At 46.0% G+C, this 23,103-nt stretch overlaps 1 protein-coding gene across 3 annotated transcripts in view; it reads left to right on the forward strand.

Moving 5' to 3' along the window:
* Positions 1 to 6,153: 6,153 nt before the first annotated feature.
* The window catches only part of LOC141264848 (pituitary adenylate cyclase-activating polypeptide type I receptor-like), a 479,716-nt gene continuing 462,766 nt past the window's right edge, over positions 6,154 to 23,103 (forward strand). Inside the window, exon 1 of one of the 3 annotated variants that reach the window (XM_073677215.1) lies at positions 6,154 to 6,718. The gene's annotated coding sequence lies outside the window, so the exon portion shown is untranslated. The remainder of the gene's footprint in view (positions 6,719 to 23,103) is intronic. The other 2 variants (XM_073677213.1, XM_073677214.1) reach the window with 2 other exon arrangements.

Here is a 23,103-nt window from a genome sequence, read left to right on the forward strand (position 1 = left end):
CAGCTCAGCTTTATTGAATGAATGGAACTGAGCTGCAATACCTCACACAACCTTTGGACAGGTGTGGCGCTGTTTTTAGAGAAAAAATTGTCACAAATGTCCTGTTCTTATATTTAGATCAGAATACCAATATGCATTGCAAAATCTCCCCAGCTATTCCGAAAAAGAGTTCCCCTTCAAGGTGTCAACTTGACTGTAGGCGCCTCCAATATTTGTCATGGATCCTGAGTACAGGAAACGATGAGCTGAATGATGAAGATCTTGGGAACCGGGGATGATGGGGATGATGGGTCTCGCAGTTTTATTAAATGCTGCTGAATATTGAATGTCACCTTTGGGTCGGATCCTGTTAATAACGAGAGGAGCGCAAATTTTAATATTTCCGAAAAATGAGATCTGGGGGAAATCAGCCGAGGAAATAAAAGCGTCCTCCAGACCATGAAGCTGATTAATATTTATACTCCACTCCAACAGCAAAATACGCAGCTACATAAGATACAGAGTGACACAGGAAGAAGTGGCGCTAAGTAAAGTGCTCAACGCCCAAGTCGGCGACTAATTGGTAGTGTGATCCCAGAGAGGGTGGGAATGAAGGAGAAAATTAATTGGCCTTTACAACTTTTGTCAGACAAACCTGAAACAATGTGCAGATTCTTATACAGCCATGGCCAAAAGTGTTGGCACCCTTGAAATTGTTCCAGAAAATGAAGTATTTCTCCCAGAAAATTATTGCAATTACACATGTTTTGTTATACACAGGTTTATTACCTTTGTGTGTATCGGAACAACACAAAAAAAACAGAGGAAAAATTGGACATAATTTCACACAAAAATGAGCAGGACAAAATAGTTTTTTCAAAAATGTGGGTAAATAACTTTGTGTCAAGCATGTGATGCTTGTTCAAATTCACTAGTAGCAAGTAACAGGTGTGGGCAATATGAAAATCACACCTGACACCAGATAACAAGGGGAGATGTTTACTCAATCTTTGCATCGTGTGTCTGTGTGTGCCACACTAAGCATGGAGAACAGAAAGAGGAGAAGAGAACTGTCTGAGGACTTGAGAACCAAAATTGTTGAAAAATATCAACAATCTCAAGGTTACAAGTCCATCTCCAGAGACCTTGATATTCCTTTGTACATGGTGTGCAACATAATCAAGACGTTCACAACCCATGGCACTGCAGATAATCTCCCTGGACGTGGACGGCAGAGAAAAATTTATGAAAGGTTGCAACGCAGGATAGTCTGGGTGGTGGATAAGCGGCCCCAATCAAGTTCCAAAAAAATTCAAGCTGTGATGCAGGCTCAGGATGCATCATTGTCAGAGCGAACTATCCATCTACATGTGAATGAAATGAAACCCTATGGCAGGAGACCCAGGAGGACCCCACTGCTGACACAGAGACATAAAAAGCTGGACTGCAGCTGGCCAAAATGTACATGAGGAAGCCAAAATCCTTCTGGGACAAAGTCTTGTGGACAGATGAGACCAAGATAGAGCTTTTTGGCAAAGCACATCTGTGAAAACCCGGTGTCTTCCGTGGGTATAACACTACTCAGACAACACAGGATGAGGGTAAAACAGCGTGGCAATACTTTACTGAACCACAAAACAGATAATAAACACATAGAACAGTCCCAGCAAATACCCAAGATGGTACAACAGCTGCGACTTTGGGACTTCCAGGGCCAGCTACTTCAACCAGTGGCCCCCCGCTTATGGTGGGCCCACACAGAGAGAAGGTAGAGGCAAGCTTAGGAAGCCAACAGTCCATCGAGGTACAAAGTCAGGAGACCTGAGGGTCCCACCCTGGCCTCTCTGAGAGTTTCCATGGGGCCAGATGACCAGCTGGTCCCAATCTAGCTTCTCCGAATGTCTCCATGGGTTCCCGGAGACCGGAGGGTCCCACCTGTCAACTGTCATGGGTGTGTCAGGTGTTACAGACAGTCACTCTGGTTCTGGCTGTAGAAGGTCACTGCGTTTGGCATTGCAGACACCTTCTAAATCCTTCTCACTTTAAGACCCAAGGGCAACCTCCCTCCTGCTGTCAATTAACACATCCTTGCAGGGGAGTTAAAAACCCTCCGTTGGCTGTAGAGAACCGCCGGTGATATTTCTATGTACCTTGGCTCTGGCTTGGAGCGCTGGCAGTCGGCTGGCTTCTTCTCTGGTGCCCTTGGAGGACAGTTGGTGTTTCCCCTCTGGTGTCTGCTCAAGCTAAGTTATCCCCTTTGTTTGTCTTCCTTGTTGTCTTTGGTTTGTAGTGGGACCTGACCAGTGTTCACCCCTCCCTATCAAGGGCCTAGCTCTATGGATATACAGGGCTTAGGTTTCCTGCTCAGCGATTGGTGTGGAACCAATATAGGGATGGTAGGGTAGGCAGGCTGTTATTAGATCTGCCTAGGGGTCTCCACTTCCCCTTCCTCTAGTGTTTGGGCTTCCTTCCCCTCATCCCTTCATGTTGCACTGAGTCTTTCCCACACCTTGCGTGACAGCAACCCCAAATAACATATCCATGGGGCCAGGTGACTTCATCGTCCCAACCTGGTCTCCCCAACTGTATCCATGGGCTCTCTGGTGGTCAATGGAGCGGATCCTTATCTTTCCAGTCAGGGCTATATACCCTTAGGCTGGAATCATGTAGAATCCAAATCTGTGTCTCTTTGGGTAAAGCCATGCTTCCAAGCTGATGGTGTGAGAGTCTGATTTTTGATTCTCCTTGATTCTCTTTTTAGCAGGATAGAAAAACCCTTTTTATATTTACATATGTGGCTAAGGTCATCAGTCACAGGTTGGGGGGAAAGGGCAGTGATAAGGTCTCATTATTTGAGCATTTAATGAATTTGCGTAGTTTTTCCTCCTGTCTTGTGAGTCAACAAGCCCCGGGGTCCACACAAAGCTTAATCAACATATTTAGCAAACATTCATTGTTCCACAGACCAACAGACGACAACAATCAGGGTTATACAAATAATCGAATGTCTTTCTTGACCAGCCACAGAAATACACATACATTTACAAGTAAACACAAAGATAACAGTGTATTTCTCTTGTCAAATCTAGACGTCTGGCTGATTAAGATTACAAGCTGTATCGTCACAACATCATTCTACTGTTTACCGAAAACGGAATGAGGCCTACAAAGAAAATAACACAGTATCTACAGTCAAATATGGTGGAGGTTCGAAGATGTTTTGGGACTGTTTTGCTGCCTCTTGCACTGGGTGCCTTGACTGTGTGCAAGTCATCATGAAATCTGAAGATTACCACAGGATTTTGGGTGGCAATGTAGTGTCCAGTGTCAGAAAGCTGGGGTTGCATCCTAGGTCATGTGTCTTCCAGCAGGACAATGACCCCAAACATACCTCAAGAAGTCAACAGAAATGGATGGAAACAAAGCGCTGGAGAGATCTGAAGAGGCAGCAATGAGACCGGATCTAAATCCCATTGATCACCTGTGGAGAGATCTTACAATTGCTGTTGGGAGAAGAGAAGACGCCTTCAAATATCAGAGACCTGGAGACGTTTGTAAGAAGAGTCCAAGATCCCAGCTGAGAGGAGTAAGAAGCTGATGGTTATAGGAAGCGATTGACTGCAGTTATTTATTCCAAAGGATACAACCAAATATTAAATTGAGGGTGCAACAATTTTGTCCACTCCATTTTGGGGTTTTGTGTGAAATTATGTCCAATTTGCCTTTTTTTCTGTTTTTTTTTTGTGTTGCTCCAATACACACAAAGGAAACATCTGTACAACAAAATGTGTAATTGTGATAATTGTCTGGAAGAAATACTTCATTTTCTGGAACAATTTCAAGGGTGCCAACACTTTAGAACATGACTGTATAATACGGGAGTGTAAACTATTGCAACCCCTTATTTTGATCCAAAATGTAAATGAGGCAATTTGGTAAGGAATTTGTTAGCTCATCTTATTTGTCTTAAAGAATAAACTGTCGTGTGTGTACATGAGGAATAACACTATTGCTGACCATTATGTGACTTGTATTCTGCATTTTCACCAGTTTCCCCTCTGCAGACTCAATCTATAATTTTCAGTCGTCTCTGAGCTAGTGAGGGGAAACTACCTCCTTTGATGTCTCCAGTACAAAGAACATAGACATGAGGGATTCCTCCTCTCCTGCTTCTCTGCAGAAAATGTTCAAAAACAGCAGCAGCATGGATGACATTATACAGCAGTACTGAGCTGTGTAGCTGTGAATGCCACACTTGGGTGAGATAAAACAATTACTAGAAAATTGCAGAATGGTGGACATTATTATAACTGTAATGAGCAGTTTGCTATGGTTCCAGATCTGGATTGAGATGTAATACTCGAAAGTAGCAGCATGAATGATTATGCAATGAACAGTGTTGCTGTGAATCCAGCACTGGAGTGAGGTAAAACCCTTATAGAAAGCAGCAGTATGTAGGGCATTATACAGCATTACTGAGCAGTGCAATGCGGGATGAGATAAAACAGTTAATAGAAGGCTGCAGCATGGTCAACATTATAGAGTTGTAAGTAAATCCAGCACTGGAAGCTATTATTCCAGATATGGGGTGAGATAAATGCTTATTACAAAGCATCAGCATGCAAGATGTTATACAACAGCACCGAGCAGTGAGCAGGGTTACTGTAAATCCAGCACTAAGATAAAATACAAGACATTCTAGAAAGAAGCAGCATGGAGGGCATTATACAGCAGTGCAGCTGTGCATCCAGCAGTTGGGTGAGATAAAACATTTACCAGAAAGCTGCCAAAGCATGGAGAACATTTATACAGCAGCACTGAGCAGTGTTACTGTAAATCCAGCACTAAGATAAGATACAACACATTTTAGAAAGAACCAGAATGCATGGCATTGCACAGCAGTACTGAGCGTTGTAGCTGTGGATTCAGTAGAGGGGTGAGATAAAACATTTACTAGAAATCTGCCAAAGCATAGAGAACATTTATACAGCGGTACTGAGCAGTGAAACTGTGAATCCAGCATTTGAGTGGAATAAGCCCTTGCTAGATAGCTGCTACTGCTGCTCTCTCTCTCTCCTCCTTCCCTCTCCATAGACTTCATCAGGCAGCTGCAATCTGATCCCTCAGTGAACTGGCAATTCATCTTGGATGATGAATTCAGGAACCAGGGGGAGTTGACGTGTCTCATATATGAGTCTTACATATTCTTTCTAGGTTGGAAAGGTCTTGGAGACAGGGAAAATGGGAAACAACATCAGGCCCTTTGGCAACTACTCAAAAGGGGCTCCATGGACGCCCGCAGGTGGGAGAGGTTTCGCAGGGGTCCTGTCCGGCTGGCGTTGAATACTGATGGGTCCACTTACCCAGGATTCTGCAAATCGATTCGCTCATCTCTAATAAGTATTAACAGCACTGAGCGGCCATCTCTAGGACCCCCATATATTGCATGGACCCTCATCTCCTGTGCGGCACTAAGGAGAGGTGGTACTGTACTTATGCCAACATGGTGGCGGGCACACTACGCTAATTACCCAGGCGGCTTATGTCATCACTCTAGCGTGGTACATGTTGGTGGCCGCATACTTGCACCCCTTCATTACTGGGGTGTGAATAGAGAAAGACACACAAATTCTCCTGATAATGTGAGAGTCCTGGATGTGGGGCTGCCATTCTTTCGATTTGCCATAAATGTCTCAGATGGAAATACCTCTTAGACCACGTTCACACGTTCAGTATTTTACATCAGTATTTGGAAGCCAAAACCAGGAGTGGGTGATAAATGCAGAAGTGGTGACGGGTTTCTATTATACTTTTCCTCTGATTTGTTCCTCTCCTGGTTTTGACTTACAAATACTGATGATGAGAAATACTGACCAAATACTGAAGGTGTGAACGTGACCTAAGTTTTATTGCTGGGTTCAGTCTGACAGTGCGGCCCTCGGACCAGAACAGACGGCGAGACCCTTGCAGAATAACGTCTTCGGGGTCCCTGGAATAGGAAGCGTCTCCCTCGCCGCCTCCAACACTCCGCGCATCATTCCGGATCCGTTATTCGGAGCTTTCTCTATCGCTTCCACCCCTGAGGTCATGAATGTGTGGAGCCCCTGCAATGAGGCCACGTGACGGAGCCTGGAGTACAGCGGCCGCAGCATCTGCACATCAATAGGACGAGCTGTGAGCGCAGACACCGCTCCGCACCGCAGTGCTCAGCGCCAGCTCGCTGCTTCCAGAGTTGAATGACTCAGTTTGATTTAAATAAGCCCCATCCCATTCACAGCCTAATTGGCCCGGTGCATCGGATGAATATTTATAAGAATCGCAGCCTCAGAAGCCATTGGCCACGGCGCCTTTTCCCCCCCTGACTGTAGGGTGGTCTTCTCTCAGCAAGACCTGCAAGCTTTGCTGTGCTTTGTCTAGTGCTAAAGACCAGGGGACCTGCAATTCCCAGAGACACAATTCCCACAGAAGCCACTGGGGATACATTGTATATCATATATTGTATCACTGCCTTCTTCTTCTCCCTGTGGATATGTCAGCTGGCAACAGACACCTGAACTTCTGCATGGCAGCCTGCAGCCTGTGAGGGAATGCGCCCCTGGCAGGAGCCTCTGTGCAGCTGCAGTCTGTATTCACAGCACAGATCCGAGCCCTGGGCTGCAGGAGGGGAAGGCTCCATCCAGGGCTCCTCCAATGCTGCCAAACTTCAGCTCTGGGACTCAACCTCTGCAAGTAGCAACTGGTAAGTCGCCCTGCTGCTCTGCAATGTGGAGCTATGCAATGTAGCAGAGCTGCTGCTGTGACTACAGGGGAGGATGATGGGGGTCATCATCATTGCTATCTGTCAGTCTCTGCAGCAAACACTTAATATCTGCATGTAATGACAAGCTCAGCTCTGCTACATCTATGGATGGATGGGGGGTGTCTGCACACTGCACAACCCTGCATGGGGGCTGCAGCTGCTGTCAGTGATACAATGGATCCCCCTGCTCTCTCTACTCTCTGGAAGGACATGTTTTGATCACTGGCTGATTGGCTTTTCTGTGTCTATTGATAAGGTGCAAGCAGTATCAAGGGGTATAGATGGTGTGCACTTGTGTCAGTGGCCAGGTGGGCACCGGGGGGCTTGTTTTTGATGGTTGAATGGGGGGGATGCTGGGGGACACTAAGCTTTTTAATCTTCCAGTACATTGCTTTGCTATGGTACCTGGATTGTTTATGGGGATCACGTATAGAGTAATGCAATATGTCCACTGGATACAATTACAGAGCTGAGGAATAGAAGAAAAAGGAATAAATGTTGTATTTAAATTAATCTAAGATAATAGTCAAAAAATAAAATTATATATATATGTATATATATATATATATATATATAGTAGGTGTGTATGTATATATATTTTACATTATATGTGTGTATATATATTTTACATTATATGTGTATGTGTGTATATATATATTTTACATTATGTGTGTGTATATATATTTTACATTATATATGTGTATATATATATATTTATTATTATTTATTTATTTTATTTCAATTGGCTTATTTTTTTAATAACATGAACATATGTCTCATTTTTGTTCATCCTTTATATAAATGAACCAGTAGAATCCTTTAACATTATGAGCCTTGTCGGAAACAGATTAGATCATCCTGGATTTTGCAGCCAAGTATTTGATTCCATCTGTTTCTGTTTTTGCTTTTTTTTATTTTTATATGTATTTTTTTTCTTTTTCATTAGAATACACCATTCTCATGGGTTTTACATCCAAAAACAACTCTTTAGAATTTTTTATTTATTTTATTTATATTTATTTATTTATTTATTTTATATATTTATTTTATTTATATTTATTTATTTATTTTATTTATATATTTATTTTATTTATATTTATTTATTTATTTATTTTTATCTCAGGGTCCGGTAACAGGGTCTGTTTTATTTTTTTTTTGTATATATGCTGTACTGTATTTTAATATAACAATGCATCTTTTTTTTTAATATAAGAGATTTAAATAATATGTTTCACCTTTCTCTTAAATATATCGAATGCACTGACTTTAGGTCGCTATTATGTTTACATGTATTATTATTATTATTATATTTTTCTTATTACTATTTTAGATGTATTTTATACCTTCCTTATAATGACCCTCTGAGTTTAGGGCAGATGAGGATTTTGCCCTTGCTCCTATAAGGTAGATGATGTGATAAAACTTTGGTTCTTGTTCACACCATGTCGGTGGATTGGATGCGATGATGTCATAGCATCAGAAGTGTTGTGGCGTCTGCTGCAATGTCTCTGTACCGCGTAGCTGTAAGTCTATGACAGCGGCGCTCATGATCAATATTGTGCCGATATCAGATGGGATATTTGGGGTTGATACGTTTCGCCCCCCATACACCCTCACACACACACTGACATTATTAACCCTTTAATGACTCGTGACCTTGAGTTCTTCCAATTCCCCCCTTGACCTTGTCCTATAGGCGCCCAATACAATCCAGAGGGAAGGCATCTGGCCGGCGCTACATTGTCACATGATCTATGGCCACCTGCAATGGAGAAGCCGTTCCCTAGAATCCTCTGATGTTCTGAGTTGTTTTTTCAGACCCTCATTAATGGTAGAGACCCCCCCTCTATAGCAGCCAATATTCAACTGGACCTTCACAAACATTTGAAAACCAGACAAATTGGCGTCAAGTTTACGGATCCAGAGTGGGAGCGCGACATCTGGACAGCGAGCGCCATATCTGTGTCTGGTGGAAGAGCTTCATTGCGCCTCTGTGTGATGACTTTATATGAGTGGGGGAGGGACAGTGATCGATCTATAGGAAGAGTTCAGCAGTGGAGACCCCAGAGTGTCATAATGATAGAGAACGGGAGGGTCTGCCACCTAATGGCGAGACAAAGGAATGTACACAGTGACTGCACCAGCAGAATAGTGAGTGCAGCTCTGGGGTATAATACAGGATGTAACTCAGGATCAGTAATGTATGTACACAGTGACTGCACCAGCAGAATAGTGAGTGCAGCTCTGGAGTATAATACAGGATGTAACTCAGGATCAGTAATGTAATGTATGTACACAGTGACTGCACCAGCAGAATAGTGAGTGCAGCTCTGGAGTATAATACAGGAGGTAACTCAGGATCAGTAATGTAATGTATGTACACAGTGACTCCACCAGCAGAATAGTGAGTGCAGCTCTGGAGTATAATACAGGATGTAACTCAGGATCAGTAATGTAATGTATGTACACAGTGACTGCACCAGCAGAATAGTGAGTGCAGCTCTGGAGTATAATACAGGATGTAACTCAGGATCAGTAATGTAATGTATGTACACAGTGACTGCACCAGCAGAATAGTGAGTGCAGCTCTGGGGTATAATACAGGATGTAACTCAGGATCAGTAATGTATGTACACAGTGACTGCACCAGCAGAATAGTGAGTGCAGCTCTGGAGTATAATACAGGAGGTAACTCAGGATCATTACAGGATCAGTAATGTAATGTATGTACACAGTGACTGCACCAGCAGAATAGTGAGTGCAGCTCTGGGGTATAATACAGGATGTAACTCAGGATCAGTAATGTATGTACACAGTGACTGCACCAGCAGAATAGTGAGTGCAGCTCTGGAGTATAATACAGGAGGTAACTCAGGATCATTACAGGATCAGTAATGTAATGTATGTACACAGTGACTGCACCAGCAGAATAGTGAGTGCAGCTCTGGAGTATAATACAGGAGGTAACTCAGGATCAGTAATGTAATGTATGTACACAGTGACTGCACCAGCAGAATAGTGAGTGCAGCTCTGGAGTATAATACAGGATGTAACTCAGGATCAGTAATGTTAATGTATGTACACAGTGACTGCACCAGCAGAATAGTGAGTGCAGCTCTGGAGTATAATACAGGATGTGACGCGCCCCCTGGGCCGTGGGGTACCCGGAGCCGGGCCTTGTAGATGCTGGGGGTTGTAGTCACCGTGGCGGTGACCCGATCCGTGACCCAGGGCGGTCAAACCAAGGGGTAGTCTATGTGTATAGATGTTAATGTCCGACTACGCCACCTGTGGATTGTGGTTATTGGTAACCGCCGCTGCGGAACAGTCCGCTGAAGCTGGTGGTATGTGCAGCAAGGTGATGTAACTCCCCACAGGAAGAGTGGAGCTTCAGGGCAGCATGAATGGATGATGGTGGTGACAGTGCAGGGAATCAGTAGTGACAACGCGGAGTCTTTGCAATGCAGTCTCAGGGTCTTTACTCACAGTTCTTTCACTCCAAGTTATTACTGCAGGTTTATAACTTCCCGCGTCGTCCTGTGTTTACCGAGTGAGGGGCTCAGTCGACTCCCAGGTAGCTCTGGAGCACTTAGCAGGACCCCCTTCTGTGTGTCCTCTCTGGCCTCTCTCCTTGTATCCCACACCTTGCGGCACCTCTGTCCAGTGTCCTCGGGCCTTGACGGGCGACGTGTGTTCCGTCCCCTGACCCTATGTGGCTACTTTCCTAGTGGCTGGTGTGGACGGCCTGCTGTACTTGAAGTGCTGCAGCCTCCGGTTCCCAGTTGAGCCCTGTAGTCTCTGCTGGTTGGGGGACCCGGTTCCCCTTCTCTGGCCTGACCCCCCCTACTCTTCTAGTAGCGGCAGGCATATGGGTGGCTTTTCTGCACGGCCCGTACCCCTAGGGTCCCTTCGGTTCCTGGAGCCTTCCTGCTCCCTCTTTTCTCTCTCCCAGGCTCAGGCCTCCTGACTAGGCCTTCCTGTGGAGCAGAGCTCATACGGAGCCTCTGCTCCCTGACTCCTCCTCAGTCTGTCTGACTGGAACTCCCCCACCGACTGACTGAACCAAACCAAGATGGTTCCTTCCTATTATACCTCTTACCACAGTGCTCCCAGGATCTACCTCCTCCACCCATCCACTACATAGTTCCCCCTCTCTAAGTGGTTCCTCCCCACTCCAGCCAGGGATCAGGGACACTTGTGCTCTCCCGTAGGAGCATTATCGCCCTGTCCCCCGGAAATGTGGTGTTGTGGATGTAGTGTTAGGGTCCTGAGCCATACTCCTTCCTTACCTGAGAGTGAGATACCACACCTCTGGGTGAGATGCAATACCTCTGTGGCGACCGAACCCTCAGGGGCGCCACACCCCCCCTGGTAAAACACAGCACGTCCGCGGGCTGGAACAGAGTAAAAGGCAATTTTTAAAGACATACAAAATTTTAGGACATGTCCACATATAAGATTATTAACAACACTTCTTCCCTTTATGGGAGGCATACTTCTTTTAACGTTACTGGTTACGTTATATAAAACATTATAAAATTCTTTTCACTTGTATAAAACTTTTCATATATATAAGACATATAAAACATTTTCAAGTAATCTTTGATTAACTGGCCACAGTGCAATTCGCGTCCAGGTGTCCATTTTCTTTAAAGTGCAACTGGCAACTAACAAACATGAGGGACCCGTCCCAAACCCTCAACGAAGGCCCTGGGGTGGCTGCAGGGCTTAGACGGTCCAGATGCTAGACCTCGTCTTCGGCCACCTCCAATGGGTTTTTGTTCTGAGGTACTTATTTGTTGTAGGTTCTTATAAAGCCAATATGGGGCACCTCAAAAGGTGCAACTATTTACAAGGAGTGGCTGCTCCCAGTCCTCAGCCAGGTAGTCTTTGGACCCGTTCCGGGTAACTATATAAACGGGTTAACTGTTCACACACACACATTAGCTCTAAACTTGCAGTGTCCACTCTGCACGGGTACTGGTGGCTGTTTAAAGTTCCTAATTATACTGCTCCCTGTGGGGAGGCTCTGGTCCTCGAGAAGCTGACCCAGCCTGGTATATGTAACAATGTCTCTGGGGTAGAGGTCCCGATCAGGATGACCCGCTCTGAGATGAGACTCCACGTCCCTTCTATTCACAAACAAATCAATGTCTGTGTGCGGGTCCCGGATGAACCCCCATCCGGCCTTTAAATCAAATTTGACAACGGTACCCTCTTCTCTGGGGCCGTGAGCGGCCTCGTTGGACTGACGGGCCCGGGTCTTCTCCTGCAGGTTCTGGGCCTCTAATCTCTCCCGCCGCTCGCGCCGTGAGCTGCGCTCTTTTTCAAATTCAGCCAGCTGCTCGTGGCAGAATTCCTTGCGGCGGGCCGCGGCTGCCCTGGTCTCCTGGGAGAACCCCATTAGATCCTCCCCCGAGTGATCCCACTCGAATTGGGCCTCCTGCTGCGGTACCTGGGAAGCGGCGGCAGGCTGTGGAGCGGGCAGGAGTGAGGGCTGCTGGTCTTCCACCTCCGCGGACCAGTCCCACCGGCGACATCGGTACACCCACTCAGTGGGCGGGGGAGATGGCTCCTGCAGGGGACCCAGAAGCTGTCCGGGATCGCTGGTGCCCAGAGGTAGCGGCGTTGAGGTCTGAGGGACGTGCAGGATTGGCGCGCCCGGGATTTGCGGGGCTTGCGGCGGGGCCTGGAGAGGGCCGCTGCTGATCACGCCCGGGGTCAGAAGGCGCGGCTTTGGGCCTGGGCGCGGGCTGGTGGTAGTAGCGCCCGGGATCAGAGGACTTGGCTGCGGGAGCGGGCCACCGCTGGTGGCGCCCGGGGCTGGAGGGCTTGGCTGCAGGAGCGGGCCGCCGCTGGTGGCGCCCGGGGCTGGAGAGCTTGGCGATAGGCCCAGCTGCGGGGGTAGGAGCGGGCTGGCGGTGGTAGAGCCTAGGAGCAGCGGCTCCACCAGGGGGCCCAGGAGCAGGTCGACGCTGGCAGCGCCCGGGACAGGGAGACTCCTCCTACCTGCTCCCCACGTCCGCTCCTGCGTCTCGCATCGCCTCCTGGCGCTGGTCGGGATCCGCGACGGCTGGGACACTGCCGATGCTGGGCAGCGTCCTCTGCTGATGTTCCGCCATCCTCTGCTCCATCTCCCGCTTCTATCCGGCGATGGCGTCACGCTGGGCCTTCTCCATCCTCCGGCCCAGGTCTTCCATCCCAGAGCGGAGGAACTGGGAGTCCTCCTGGGCCAGCTTTGCCACGAGCTCCTCCAGGGTGTAGGGTGCTTCAGACGGCAGCATGTCGCTGGCTGGGGCTCTGGTGCTGCCATCCTCCATCTTCCCCACCGGGTGTGATCTGTCTAGACTGATCCAGACCACACCCTGTCTCCCAGTTTTCTTCTCTCCCCTCCCTTGCTGGGGGCGGTCCCAGGGCAATTTACTGCGGTCCCATGGCAGCCTGCTGTCGGTCACCTTCAGGGTCAGCCCCCCCACCTTGATGGACACACTGGCATACATGACCATTGCTGTTTGGGGCGGGCTCCGCTGTTGGCGCCATGCTGGGACCCGGCCCACGATGGGAGGTGGTCTCTGGTTCTCTTTTAGCACGCACATAATGGCGTCCGTTCTTCTGGGGCGAAAGCCACATTCAGTACAGTGAAACAGTCTCTAGGCACACAATACCCGATGATAACGGGTTGGTTTCGAATCCTGCAGACTACGCCAAAGTTGACGCACCCCCTGGGCCGTGGGGTACCCAGAGCCGGGCGTTGTAGATGCTGGGGGTTGTAGTCACCGTGGCGGCGACCCGGTCCGTGACCCAGGGCGGTCAAACCAAGGGGGTAGTCTATGTGTATAGATGTTAATGTCCGACTACGCCACCTGTGGATTGCGGTTATTGGTAACCGCCGCTGCGGAGCAGTCCGCTGAAGCTGGTGGTATGCGCAGCTAGGTGATGTGACTCCCCACAGGAAGAGTGGAGCTTCAGGGCAGCATGAATGGATGATGGTGGTGATAGTGCAGGGAATCAGTAGTGACAACGCGGAGTCTTTGCAATGCAGTCTCAGGGTCTTTACTCACAGTTCTTTTACTCCAAGTTATTACTGCAGGTTTATAACTTCCCGCGTCGTCCTGTGTTTACCGAGTGAGGGGCTCAGTCGACTCCCAGGTAGCTCTGGAGCACTTATCAGGACCCCCTTGTGTGTGTCCTCTCTGGCCTCTCTCCTTTTATCTCACACCTAGCGGCACCTCTGTCCAGTGTCCTCGGGCCTTGACGGGCGACGTGTGTCCCGTCCCCTGACCCTATGTGGCTACTTTCCTAGTGGCTGGTTTGGACAGCCTGCTGTACTTGAAGTGCTGCAGCCTCCGGTTCCCAGTTGAGCCCTGTAGTCTCTGCTGGTTGGGGGACCCGGTTCCCCTTCTCTGGCCTGACCCCCCTACTCTTCTAGTAGCGGCGGGCGTACGGGTGGCTTGCTGCACGGCCCGTACCCCTAGGGTCCCTTCGGTTCCTGGAGCCTTCCTGCTCCCTCTTTTCTCTCTCCCAGGCTCAGGCCTCCTGACTAGGCCTTCCTGTGGAGCAGAGCTCATACAGAGCCTCTGCTCCCTGACTCCTCCTCAGTCTGTGTGACTGAAACTCCCCCACCGACTGACTGAACCAAGATGGTTCCTTCCTGTTATACCTCTTACTACTGTGCTCCCAGGATCTACGTCCTCCACCCACCCACTACATAGTTCCCCCTCTCCAGGTGGTTCCTCCCCACTCCAGCCAGGCATCAGGGACACTTGTGCTCTCCCGTAGGAGCATTATCGCCCTGTCCCCCGGAAATGTGGTGTAGTGGATGTAGTGCTAGGGTCCTGAGCCATACTCCTTCCTTACCTGAGAGTGAGATACCACACCTCTGGGTGAGATGCAATACCTCTGTGGCGACCGAACCCTCAGGGCCACCACAGATGTAACTCAGGATCAGTAATGTAATGTATGTACACAGACACTGCACCAGCAGAATAGTGAGTGCAGCTCTGGAGTATAATACAGGATGTAACTCAGGATCAGTAATGTAATGTATGTACACAGTGACTGCACCAGCAGAATAGTGAGCGCAGCTCTGGAGTATAATACAGGATGTAACTCAGGATCAGTAATGTAATGTATGTACACAGTGACTGCACCAGCAGAATAGTGAGTGCAGCTCTGGAGTATAATACAGGATGTAACTCTGGATCAGTAATGTAATGTATGTACACAGACACTGCACCAGCAGAATAGTGAGTGCAGCTCTGGAGTATAATACAGGATGTAACTCTGGATCAGTAATGTAATGTATGTACACAGTGACTGCACAAGCAGAATAGTGAGTGCAGCTCTGGAGTATAATACAGGATGTAACTCAGGATCAGTAATGTAATGTATGTACAGTGACTGCACCAGTAGAATAGTGAGTGCAGCTCTGGAGTATAATACAGGATGTAACTCAGGATCAGTAATGTAATGTATGTACATAGTGACTGCACCAGCAGAATAGTGAGTGCAGCTCTGGAGTATAATACAGGAGGTAACTCAGGATCAGTAATGTAATGTATGTACATAGTGACTGCACCAGCAGAATAGTGAGTGCCGCTCTGGAGTATAATACAGGATGTAACTCAGGATCAGTAATGTAATGTATGTACATAGTGACTGCACCAGCAGAATAGTGAGTGCAGCTCTGGAGTATAATACAGGAGGTAACTCAGGATCAGTAATGTAATGTATGTACATAGTGACTGCACCAGCAGAATAGTGAGTGCAGCTCTGGAGTATAATACAGGATGTAACTCAGGATCAGTAATGTAATGTATGTACATAGTGACTGCACCAGCAGAATAGTGAGTGCAGCTCTGGAGTATAATACAGGATGTAACTCAGGATCAGTAATGTAATAATGTATGTACACAGTGACTGCACTGGGGCTCTCCAAACGCGACATGACACCCGCAGACCATTCCATCAAAGTCTGCATTCCAAACGTCACTCCTTCCTTTCCAAGCTATGCCATGCGCCCAAACAATAGTTTTCCCCTACATATAGGGTATGTCGAAACTCAGGAGCAATTGCACAACAAATTTTGGGGTCCATTTTCTCCTGTTACCCTTGTGAAAATAAAAAAGTTGGGGCTAAAAGTACATTTTTGTGGAAAAAAATTGATTCTTAATTTCACGGCTCTACGTTACAAACTTCTGTGAAGCACCTGGCGGTTCAGGGTGCTCACCACACATCTAGATAAGTTTCCTCAGGGATCTAGTTTCCAAAAGGGGGTCACTTGTTGGGGGTTTCCACTGTTTAGGCACATCAGGGGCTCCTCAAACACGACATGGCGTCTGCTAATTATTCAAGCAAATTTTACATTCAAAAAGTCAAATGGCGCTCCTTCCCTTCCGAACCCTGCCGTGCGCCCAAACAGTGGTTTTCCCCCAAATATGGGGTATCGGCTTCATCAGGAGAAATTGTACAACAAATTTTGTGATCCATTTTCTCTCTGCGAAAATAAAAAAATTGGGTCTGTAGTAAACATTTTGTGAAAAAAAAGTTAAATGTTCATTTTTTCCTTCCACTTTGCTTCAGTTCCTGTGAAGCACGTGAAGGGTTAATAAACTTCTTGAATGTGGTTTTGAGCACCTTGAGGGGTGCAGTTTTTAGAATGGTGTCACTTTTGGGTATTTTCTGTCATATAGACCACCTCAAAGTCACTTCAAATGTGATGTGGTCCCTAAAAAAAAAAAATGGGTTTTGTAAATTTTGTGGGAAAAATGAGAAATCGCTGGTCAACTTTTAACCCTTATAACTTCCTAACAAAATAAAAATTTTGTTTCCAAAATTGTGCTGATGTAAAGTAGACATGTGGGAAATGTTATTTATTAACTCTTTTGTGTGACACATCTCTCGGATTTAAGGGCGTGAAAAATTCAAAAGTTTGAAAATTGAAAAATTTTCATCAAATTTCCATTTTTTTTCCACAAGTAAACGCAAGTGATATCGAAGAAATTTTAACACTATCATGAAGTACAATATGTCATGAAAACACAATCTCAGAATAGTTCTCGCCCACATGGCGGATTGCGGCACTGGATGAACTCCCCCCCTGGCTGCTCCAGCAGGAGATGATCAGCTGTGAGACCCTTTTCCTCTAATGTACCTGAGATGTGGACCATGACATACACCTATGTGATGAGTTCCTCAGGGTCGGTATTTCAGCTCTGACTTCAGACATGGAGCAGAAAGTTGAGTTTAGACTAGAGACCCGTCAATGATGATGATGATGATGATGTATTGCAGCAAATTATTAATGATTAATAATGACCAATCTGTGGTCCTTAAAGAGAAAACACCATTTGCTACCTTCAGAGTTGTAAAACTCCTATAAACGTTGCAATCTAACCAACAATTGAATCATCGATGCACTGAAGACCACCGGAGTCTTCGGTGTTTTTGAATTTTTCTCCAAATCCGCCATATGGTTCCAGAGAGCTAATTTTTATGGTCTTTACTAAGGAGGGCGTGGCTTACAGGATAATTATGCAGAACAGACTAAAGACACGCCCCAGAGGATCCTGTTAGCCACGCCTACATTGGTGTGGCTACCATAAAAATCGATACTAAATTAAAGGCCCATCGCTCTGGAACCATATGACGGATTAAAGAAAATTAGAAACCTGAGTTGAGCAGCAGGAATGAAATGGAGCAAAAAAACAACTGACCCCCTCTGACCTGGCGACAGGTCCTTCTCCAGATCTTTAATCTCCATAAAGGGTTCGAAACACCTGAAAGCCCTTTAACACTGCTCAGAGATCTGTCACTTTAAATCGCATGCAGTAGTCGATAAAAAGGCCACTAAAATCATTAAAATGCGCTTATAGTCATGAGCCAAATGTATCAGATAACGAGTAAGAGCCAAAGGGCTTCACAATCAGGAAAATCAGTGGCCATCTCCACATCATTTATTGCGCTAAAGCATCTTCTCATGTGCGTCCAGAACATGTGAAACGACTGGATGATCTCGTCCCTGTATGATGAGTTAAATGCACTTTTAGGAATAAGGATCTTTTAACACCTGGCCATAATGGACACTGATTGCTGCTGGATTATCTAAGGGTACATGGTTATCAAATGTTAATAGAAACACTGCAGCTGCAGTTTTAGGCATATTTTTTTTAATGGAAAATCTATAACAGGACCCCATATGCCATTTATAATACAGATGTCTTTTTTATGTGACAAAGAGACCACTAGAATTCATCAGATTGATAACAGAAGGTGATAATGGCCTGAAGTCACAATTAGGGGGAGCTCACTGCAGCTGACATTCTTCAGGCATAAATCTGTATGTAGTGAGCTCCCTCTAGTGGTGACTGTATAAATCTGTATGTAGTGAGCTCCCTCTAGTGGTAGCTGTATAAATCTGTATGTAGTGAGCTCCCTCTAGTGGTGGCTGTATAAATCTGTATGAAGTGAGCTCCCTCTAGTGGTGGCTGTATAAATCTGTATGTAGTGAGCTCCCTCTAGTGGTGGCTGTATAAATCTGTATGTAGTGAGCTCTTCCTAGTGGTGGCTGTATAAATCTGTATGTAGTGAGCTCCCTCTAGTGGTGACTGTATAAATCTGTATGTAGTGAGCTCCCTCTAGTGGTGACTGTATAAATTTGTATGTAGTGAGCTCCCTCTAGTGGTGACTGTATAAATTTGTATGTAGTGAGCTCCCTCTAGAGGTGGCTGTATAAATCTGTATGTAGTGAGCTCCTACTAGTGGTGGTTGTATAAATCTGTATGTAGTGTGCTCTCTCTGGTGGTGGCTGTATAAATCTATATGTAGTGAGCTCCCCCTAGTGGTGGTTGTATAAATCTGTATGTAGTGAGCTCCCCCTAGTGGTGGTTGTATAAATCTGTATGTAGTGTGCTCTCTCTGGTGGTGGCTGTATAAATCTATATGTAGTGAGCTCCCCCTAGTGGTGGTTGTATAAATCTGTATGTAGTGAGCTCCCTCTAGTGGTGGTTGTATAAATCTGTATGTAGTGTGCTCTCTCTGGTGGTGGCTGTATAAATCTATATGTAGTGAGCTCCCCCTAGTGGTGGTTGTATAAATCTGTATGTAGTGAGCTCCCCCTAGTGGTGGTTGTATAAATCTGTATGTAGTGAGCTCTCCCTAGTGGTGACTGTATAAATCTGTATGTAGTGAGATCCCCCTAGTGGTGGCTGTATAATTCTGTATGTAGTGAGCTCCCTCTAGTGGTGGTTGTATAAATCTGTATGTAGTGAGCTCCCTCTAGCGGTGACTGTATAAATCTGTATATAGTGAGCTCCTACTAGTGGTGGTTGTATAAATCTGTATGTAATGAGCTCCCCCTAGTGGTGGCTGTATAAATCTGTATGTAGTGTGCTCTCTCTGGTGGTGGCTGTATAAATCTGTATGTAGTGAGATCCCCCTAGTGGTGGCTGTATAAATCTGTATGTAGTGAGCTCCCCCTAGTGGTGGCTGTATAAATCTGTATGTAGTGAGCTCCCCCTAGTGGTGACTGTATAAATCTGTATGTAGTGAGCTCCCCCTAGTGGTGGCTGTATAAATCTGTATGTAGTGAGATCCCCCTAGTGGTGGCTGTATAAATCTGTATGTAGTGAGATCCCCCTAGTGGTGGCTGTATAAATCTGTATGTAGTGAGGTCCCTCTAGTGGTGACTGTATAAATCTGTATGTAGTGAGCTCCCTCTAGTAGTGGCTGTATAAATCTGTATGTAGTGCGCTCCCCCTAGTGGTGGCTGTATAAATCTGTATGTAGTGAGCTCTCTCTAGTGGTGACTGTATAAATCTGTATGTAGTGAGCTCCCCCTAATGGTGGCTGTATAAATCTGTATGTAGTGAGCTCCCTCTAGTGGTGGCTGTATAAATCTGTATGTAGTGAGCTCCCTCTAGTGGTGGCTGTATAAATCAGTATGTAGTGAGCTCCCTCTAGTGGTCACTGTATAAATCTGTATGTAGTGAGCTCCCTCTAGTGGTGACTGTATAAATCTGTATGTAGTGAGCTCCCTCTAGTGGTGACTGTATAAATCTGTATGTAGTGAGCTCCCCCTAGTGGTGGCTGTATAAATCTGTATGTAGTGAGCTCCCTCTAGTGGTGGCTGTATAAATCTGTATGTAGTGAGCTCCCTCTAGTGGTGGCTGTATAAATCTGTATGTAGTGAGCTCCCTCTAGTGGTGACTGTATAAATCTGTATGTAGTGAGCTCCCCCTAGAGGTGACTGTATAAATCTGTATGTAGGGAGCTCTCCCTAGTGGTGGCTGTATAAATCTGTATGTAGTGAGCTCCCCCTAGTGGTGCCTGTATAAATCTGTATGTAGTGAGCTCCTCCTAATGGTGGCTGTATAAATCTGTATGTAGTGAGCTCCTCCTAATGGTGGCTGTATAAATCTGTATGTAGTGAGCTCCCCCTAGTGGTGGCTGTATAAATCTGTATGTAGTGAGGTCCCTCTAGTGGTGGCTGTATAAATCTGTATGTAGTGAGCTCCCTCTAGTGGTGGCTGTATAAATCAGTATGTAGTGAGCTCCCTCTAGTGGTCACTGTATAAATCTGTATGTAGTGAGCTCCCTCTAGTGGTGGCTGTATAAATCAGTATGTAGTGAGCTCCCTCTAGTGGTCACTGTATAAATCTGTATGTAGTGAGCTCCCCCTAGTGGTGTCTGTATAAATCTGTATGTAGTGAGCTCCTCCTAGTGGTGGCTGTATAAATATGTATGTAGTGAGCGCCCTCTAGTGGTGGCTGTATAGATCTGCATGTAGTGAGCTCCTCCTAGTGGTGGCAGATAGTCACTTCCTTGAGCTTTAGAGCATTTATTTGACTTTATCTTACTGCATCCACAGTTACATATTAGAAATGCTGGAATTTTACGTTACAGATTAAAGAAAGTTCTAGGAATTGTGGAATCTTTATGCCTCTCATCCCCTTCTGACTATTCTGAAACGTCCATTAATAGCTGCCACTATATACCGTGTATGATACATATAAACAGCCGTATTGGCTTCCTGATGCCTCAGGTCAGTGAAGTATCATCAGCACATATATATCTGTCGTCACTTATATAAACATCATGGCTCCTGGCTTCACTTACATATACTTTCCCGTCTTCATTCCCGGAAGGCGGCGCACACCTATAATCATTCATATCATTAGGAGACTTTCTACAATTGTCATTTGCAGAAAAATTTGAGCTGATGCCGTCTAGAAAAGATCACGACCAATTTGGTTCTGGAGTTTTCTATTGCGGACCCTTCCCATACATAACTGTAGGACGTATGGACATTGTAGTGCGTTTATGTGACTGGGAATCTACGAGCCGGAGAAGGAAGCAGCAGCCGATCCGCTTGTCCAAAGAACTAAGGAAAGACACTTCTGATACTTGTAAATGTAGAAAATAGATATCATATCATACCCCCCCAAAATTAAAAAGAGAACCCAGATAGGACCAAAACACAGACTGACACTCCTTAACTAACCACAGACTCAATAAAGCATTCAATGTCAATCAGCAGCCTCTAAAGCCAGCAGGATATTGTGCGGCTTCATCTCGAATATGCAGTACAGTTCTGGGCACCAGTTCATAGAAAGGATCACTTGGATCTAGGAAAGGTACAAAGAAGAGCCACATAACTGATAAGAGGCGCGGAGGATCTTATGAGTAAAGATTAAAAGCATTACATTTATTTAGTCGAGAAGAGTAGAAGAGGGGCGACACCAGTAACTTATATAAGTACATAAATGGTCCATCCAAAAAGTATGGTCAAAAGCTGTTTCATGTAAAACTCCTTAAAAGGCAAAGGGGGCGCTCCCTCCAACTAGAGAAAGACAGGTTCAGTCTCCAGAGGACACAAGGTTTCTTTACAATAGAAGTATTATTCTGTGGAATAGCCGACATCAAGAGCCGGTCACAGCGGAACTGTGGATGTCTTCATAAAAGGCTTAGATGCTTATTTAGAAGATAATAACATAATTATGGAGATGCCTAAAGTTCTTTTCTGACTGTTTGGACCAGTAGATCGAAAATTGTGATCAGGAGGGAAAGTTTAGCTCTTTTGTGGCAGATCAGATCATGTATTGTGGTTGTACGTATATCGTGTCCTTTTTATCATTTCCAATTGCACAATGGAAGTTGATGAACATTTTGTCTTTTTTCTTCAAATTAACTATGTAACTATGTAATTCAAACCCCTAAATAAACACAGGTCCGAAACCAGACCCCTAAACAAAAACATACCTCTGAGCCATACCTCTCAACTTTAAAAAATAGGCTTAGCCAGTACCCTAACCTCGCCAGTCATTTTTATGTGCTACTCCATACAGTATGATGCTCCACAGTACATTCCCCCACACACAGTATGATGTCCCCACAGTACATTCCCCCACACACAGTATGATGTCCCCACAGTACATTCCCCCCACACAGTATAATGTCCCCACAGTATATTCCCCCACACACAGTATGATGTCCCCACAGTACATTCCCCCACACACAGTATGATGTCCCCACAGGACATTCCCCCACACACAGTATGATGTCCCCACAGTACATCCCCCCACACACAGTATGATGTCTCCATAGTACATTCCCCCACACACAGTATGATGTCCCCACAGTACATTCTCCACACACAGTATGATGTCCCCACAGTACATTCCCCCACACACAGTATGATGTCCCCACAGTACATTCCCCCACACACAGTATGATGTCCCCACAGTACATTCCCCCACACACAGTATGATGTCTCCATAGTACATTCCCCACACACAGTATGATGTCCCCACAGTACATTCCCCCCACACACAGTATGATGTCTCCATAGTACATTCCCCACACACAGTATGATGTCCCCACAGTACATTCCCCCCACACACAGTATGATGTCCCCACAGTACATTCCCCCCACACACAGTATGATGTCCCCATAGTACATTCCCGCACACACAGTATGATGTCCCCACAGTACATTCCCCCCACACACAGTATGATGTCCCCACAGTACATTCCCCCCACACACAGTATGATGTCCCCATAGTACATTCCCCCACACACAGTATGATGTCCTCACAGTACATTCTCCCACACACAGTATGATGTCCCCACAGTACATTCCCCCCACACACAGTATGATGTCCTCACAGTACATTCTCCCACACACAGTATGATGTCCCCACAGTACATTCCCCACACACAGTATGATGTCCCCACAGTACATTCCCCACACACACAGTATGATGTCCCCACAGTACATTCCCCACACACACAGTATGATGTCCCCACAGTACATTCCCTCCACACAC

Source organism: Phyllobates terribilis, unplaced genomic scaffold (assembly GCF_046119375.1).
Source record: "Phyllobates terribilis strain yellow unplaced genomic scaffold, ASM4611937v1 Scaffold_4__5_contigs__length_816908805, whole genome shotgun sequence".
Taxonomy (NCBI): Eukaryota; Metazoa; Chordata; class Amphibia; order Anura; family Dendrobatidae; genus Phyllobates; species Phyllobates terribilis.